This window comes from Pollachius pollachius (genome assembly GCF_949987615.1).
Source record: "Pollachius pollachius genome assembly, chromosome: 17".
Classification (NCBI taxonomy): domain Eukaryota; kingdom Metazoa; phylum Chordata; class Actinopteri; order Gadiformes; family Gadidae; genus Pollachius; species Pollachius pollachius.
The window spans coordinates 5,703,184-5,708,418 of record NC_136950.1 but is presented as its reverse complement, the minus strand read 5'-3'; the positions used below and the strand labels follow the sequence as shown (position 1 = coordinate 5,708,418).

Here is a 5,235-nt window from a genome sequence, read left to right as displayed (position 1 = left end):
TACAGGTCCATCTTTAAAAGTGAGTGGACCACAACATGGCCATTCATAACAAGAGGGACCCTCAGCACACATTACTGGTGCTCTGTGTGTCGTGTCGAGAACTCATGTTGCCACCAAGGGGTGACTGATGTTGTGCGACACATCAAGAGCAAGAGCCACCAGGACAAGCAGCAGGCACTTCAATCTCAGGCAACTTTAGACAGATTTTCAGTGCCCTGTTCCTCTGTTTTGGGTATGGCAGACCAAGAGGCTAAGGTATGCTATGTGTCACTGTCATGGTCTGTCAAGGTTCAAGAGTTTTGTGTATTACTACTGTTCTATCACAATTTATAGTTCTGTCTAATATAATGTCTATTTCAACTCAACTGTGTTCTTTGGGGAGTACTAATAAAAAAAAACTTGCAGACAAGGAGGGCTGAGGTCAAAATAACAGCAACACTAGTGCAGCACAATGTTCCACTAGCTGTTGCAGACCACCTGGGGCCTCTTCTAAAGGAGTGTTTCAAAGACTCAAGAACAGCCCAGGAATACGGTGTGCCAGGACAAAAATGTCCAGCATAGTAAACGAGGCGCTGGCACCACATTTTATGAGGGAGTTGGTCGATCAAATGAGGGAACAGCCATACACTCTAGTCACAGATGGATCCAATGACACAGGTAGTTCCCAAACTATGATGTTTTTCACCTTAACAATAATCTGGCATTATTTAGTTTTTGTGCATACATGTACATAAGAGGATGGGATGTTTTGCTTAACTATGCTGTCATTGCAGGAGTAGAGAAGATGAACCCCCTGACAGTCAGGATCTTTATGAAAGATAAGGTTGAACACCGCTTCCTGGGGATGTGTACTACTAGCGGAGCAAGGTGTGGGACAGCAGAAGTGATCTTCAGCAAGATCAAGACCACCTTGGAGGAAAAGGCTATTCCCTGGCAGAAGTGTGTTGGTCTTTCTGTGGATAATGCTGCAGTGAACACAGGTTCACAGAACTCCATTTCCTCCAGAATCCTGAAGGAACACCCCAGCATTTATGTTCATGGCTGCCCATGTCATGTTGTCCATAATACCGCTAAAAAAGCTGGTGCAGGGTTTTTGGAAGTAAGTATAGGCCTAATTTTACTTCACGTGTAACTAATATCTGTGTACTGATTACATGCATTAACCTTAATGTTTCTGGTCTGATTATGTATTGCAGGTTTCTAAATTTGATCTGGAGGACCTGATAGTGGATGTGTGCTACTGGTTTAAGGGTAGCACCAACCGAAAGGGCTACTTAACAGGTATGCACTTTTGACAGTCCCAATTAAAATATTGAAATACAGAACTTTTGAATACATATGTTTTATAATTAAATGCCTGTAACAGAATTTTGTGAGCTTCACGAGGCAGAGTATATGGAGATCCTGCAGCATATCTCTGTTCGTTGGTTAAGCCTTGAGCGCTGCGTGACCCGGATTCTGAGGCTGTATGACCCTTTGGCCAGCTACTTCAGATCTGCCAGTATGGTCCCTCATGTCATTTCCCTTATGCATCTACTACTAATACCACAAGTTTGTTAGCTGTACATATTGCCAATTTTGTTTTTTCCATTTAAGATGAAAGTCAGGCGAGGTTCAGGAGACTTCGGGAGGCATTCACTGACCCCATGACAGAGGTGTACCTGCTCTTTTTCCAGGCCACCATACCAACATTCACATCTTTCAACCTTCTACTGCAGAGAGAATGTTCATCAATATTCTTACTACATGATGAGGTACAGAAGCAGAGGATATACTTTTGCTGTTGTTGCTATTTCTGCTGCAACATGTTTTACTGTTTTACACCTGTAAATGTCTGTGTTGATGTGTAGATGTTGAACTTCATTCGCAAGATGTGCAGTAAATTCATGGTACCTAGAGCGCTGATAGGCCACGAACAGCCACATGAGATTTGTTTCAAAGAAAAGGACAACCATTTGCCAGGTCAGTGTTTAATATTCTACTATTATAATTATAATTATTATTATTTTTATGATAAGCATGACACAGCATATCTGTCAACCTTGATTTGTTGTATCTGTGACAGGAAGAAAGCTGAACATTGGCTTTACCACTAGGGCCAAGCTCCACAGATTGCTTGATGATGGAGACATCACACCTTATCAGGTTGAGAAGTTCCATGAAGCTGCCCTCAGTTTTCTAATCAATGCTGTGGAGTATGCTATGAAGAAGCTGCCTCTGTAAGAGCCACTGGTCAAGCATGCAAAATTCATAGATGTCCGGCAAAGGTTGGAATGTGGCATGGAAGATGTCCTGTACTTTGTAGAGAGGTTAGGATTTCTTTCAGCAATCTCTGCTTGTTATCTGAGACTTAATGCCATGAATTCTATAACAAGAATGCCTCTAAGCACATGATCCATCCCTAACTGGCTTTTAAAAAAACAATTCTTTGGGTTGATGACATATATCATAAATACATCATATATCAAAAATAAAATACTTGTAAATCTGCTTTAAAATAAGGTTCCCTCACCTGCTACCCTACCATGGGCCAGAGGAACATGATAAACTTAGTGAAGAGCTCCTGGAATACCAGACTATGATATTACCACCCCTCCAGGACTCTGGACATGAGACAGAGAACTTCTGGGCTGAGATGGCAACCCGTAAACACAGGGTAAGAATGATTCTTGTACACCAATAACAGTAGAAAATTCAAATTAGAATCATTTGGTATGTATGCATAAAACTAGGTGCATGCATTTGGTTATAGAATAAATTAATTATCCTTTACTCCTCTTACAAAGTAATATTACATATTTTTACATTGTGTTCTTGGTTCCTTCTTCATAGGTGACAGGATTACCTCTTTTCATGAGGCTATCAACAATTGCTAAGCTGGTCCTTGTTTTACCCCACTCCAACGCCGATGCAGAGAGGGTTTTTTCCGTGGTGGGGCTGAATAAAACCAAAACCAGAAACAGCCTGGCTCTGGATGGGACATTGTCGTCCATCATGACAATCAAGATGGCTGGCCTGGAGCCCTGCTTCAAGTGGGAGCCCTCGCAGGACATAATCAAGGCCTCAAAAAAGGCAACGTCTAAATACAATCAAGCACACAGCCATCAAGGAATGAGATAAGTAGCTGGAGATGAGTAATCTTTTTTTGTTAGCATATAGTTCTGGGATGGTTAAAAAATGTTTTGGGGTTTTTCATTTTTATTATTATTTTATTGTTTTAACACATACTGTGTACTACATATCTGTTTACTTTGTACTATGTGTTTACTTTTTCACCAAATAAATATGCACAAAATGGGCCATGCTGTGTCCTGTGGTTCCATTTGTAAACTCTGAGTAGTGCCTAAGGCCCATACATTGAGAACCACTGATGTATGGTCAGAGGTATGTGTTTTTTGTGTATGGCAGTGGGCCAAACAAAAATTGGCGTGTATATGGCAAAATTTTGGTTGGCCCGACAAAATCTCACTCCAAGGCTTTTTGAAAAGTTGGCAGCCCTTCAGTGGTACAGATAGAAATACAATAATTTAACATTCCTCAACATTGCACAAACAGTGTCTTTTCATACACAAATGAAACACAAAATCAGCTGAAAATACAGCATCTTGGTATTTGTTCAGATTTTAGGATCAAGAGCTTTCACAACCTTTACAACATTTCAAAGGTAGTGCAGTGTAACTATCTTGGAGTTGCTGGAGTTGAGTGGCAATGTTTACCCTCCCACAATCCGCAAATCTCATCTCAATCTTCCACACCAGTCGATACCCGCGCAGTGCTGTCTGCCGTGCCGCCGTCAGGGTGGAAGAGGGGCAGGGGCGGCAGAAGACTGTGTTAGCTTCTTCACAGCCTGCTATCCAGCTTTTTCTCTCGTACCAATTTGTTGAAATCCTCGGAGTTATGACATCCCCCCCTTTATAGAAACCTCTTTAATTATTACATTTGGCATTGGAGGTCACGATTGTTTTAATGCTAATTTGTCTGAATTTGATCGCAGACTTAAAGGAACTTCTTTCAAAGACACAAAGGAATTGCACTTTACGCCACAATCTGGAAAATAGTACATGACTTGATCGAAGATGCCCCCTCCCTCTCTTTGCTCTGTTACGTATGACACAAGCACGTTGGGGCGGAACCCATAGAGAGTACTACGGGCGATATTTTACAATAAAATTCGATGACGCTGATTGGCGAAATACGTACCAAGGAACCATTAAACAACCAGTCTGTTAGCAGAGTAACACTCTCACGGTGGAATAATAATTCTAATACATGACATAACTTCTCTCTTTAGCCGTATACTGGCGTAGTTTATTGCAAACCACGAACAGACACGCGCTCTCCAAGAGCCAATTACAGAGAGAGGGAAATTGGAGTGAACATTCCCTTATATAATCACAGACATGGCACAACAGCGCCTCCTTTTGGTTCTGAACAGGTAACTACAGCTACATGCAATCATACATATATCAACATACATATATCAACACAGTCAATTCCAGTAGGGTAGTTCTGAGCGAACTGGAGCCCAGGGAAGACAGCCTATTGGCTACTACACCAAAATGATAAATATTGAACGTGAAAGAGAATGTAAATATCATTCTGGAGAGTTCTAAACACATTCTAAAATAAATCATTATTAGCATGTTATTAACACAGATTCTTTTTAAGAATGAGAAAGATTATTAAAAAAATAAAAACAGGCAGGCAGGTCTGCGGGAGGTCGGCGCCCCAGCGCCCTCTATGGGCGAGCCGCCACTGGTTGAAGATAAAATACCATATTGTTTTATCTGAAATCATGAAATATTAACGCCTGGAAACGTGTTTATTTCTGGATGTCTGGTGCTGACAATGTGGACCATAGATGTGTTGTTGTGTGCAGTTCATGTGAGAGAAGACAATTTTTTAACATGGAGCTGAGGATCCACTGGGCTGCTGTCAAGGTGAACACGACTGCAACAGTCTCGATGACCAAACCGAAATTCGAGGAGAGGAGTCAGTTTAAGGAGATCAAATAACGATATGATAATACCTACTAAGTCAAATATTATTTGTAGACATAGCGTTCCTTTCAAAGAAAAATAACAAGATGGAAGTTGTGTAATGAAAGATAAAAATTGTTAATCGCATATCTTTTTGGGTCTAGGTAGTCTTGTGGTGAGGGACGACTGGCCGACGTGCTATTTTGGACGACAGTCGCAACACTTTTATTTATATATATTGTTCTGACCGGCCCAT

General features: G+C 41.1%; 1 long non-coding RNA gene across 1 annotated transcript; it reads left to right on the top strand.

Annotated features, from left to right (window-relative positions):
• The first annotated feature begins 530 nt into the window (after positions 1 to 530).
• On the top strand, positions 531 to 1,748 carry LOC307088611. The gene is made up of 3 exons (XR_013812576.1): positions 531 to 657; positions 774 to 1,099; positions 1,197 to 1,748. It is a non-coding gene; the product is annotated as an uncharacterized lncRNA (long non-coding RNA).
• The last annotated feature ends 3,487 nt before the right edge of the window (positions 1,749 to 5,235 follow it).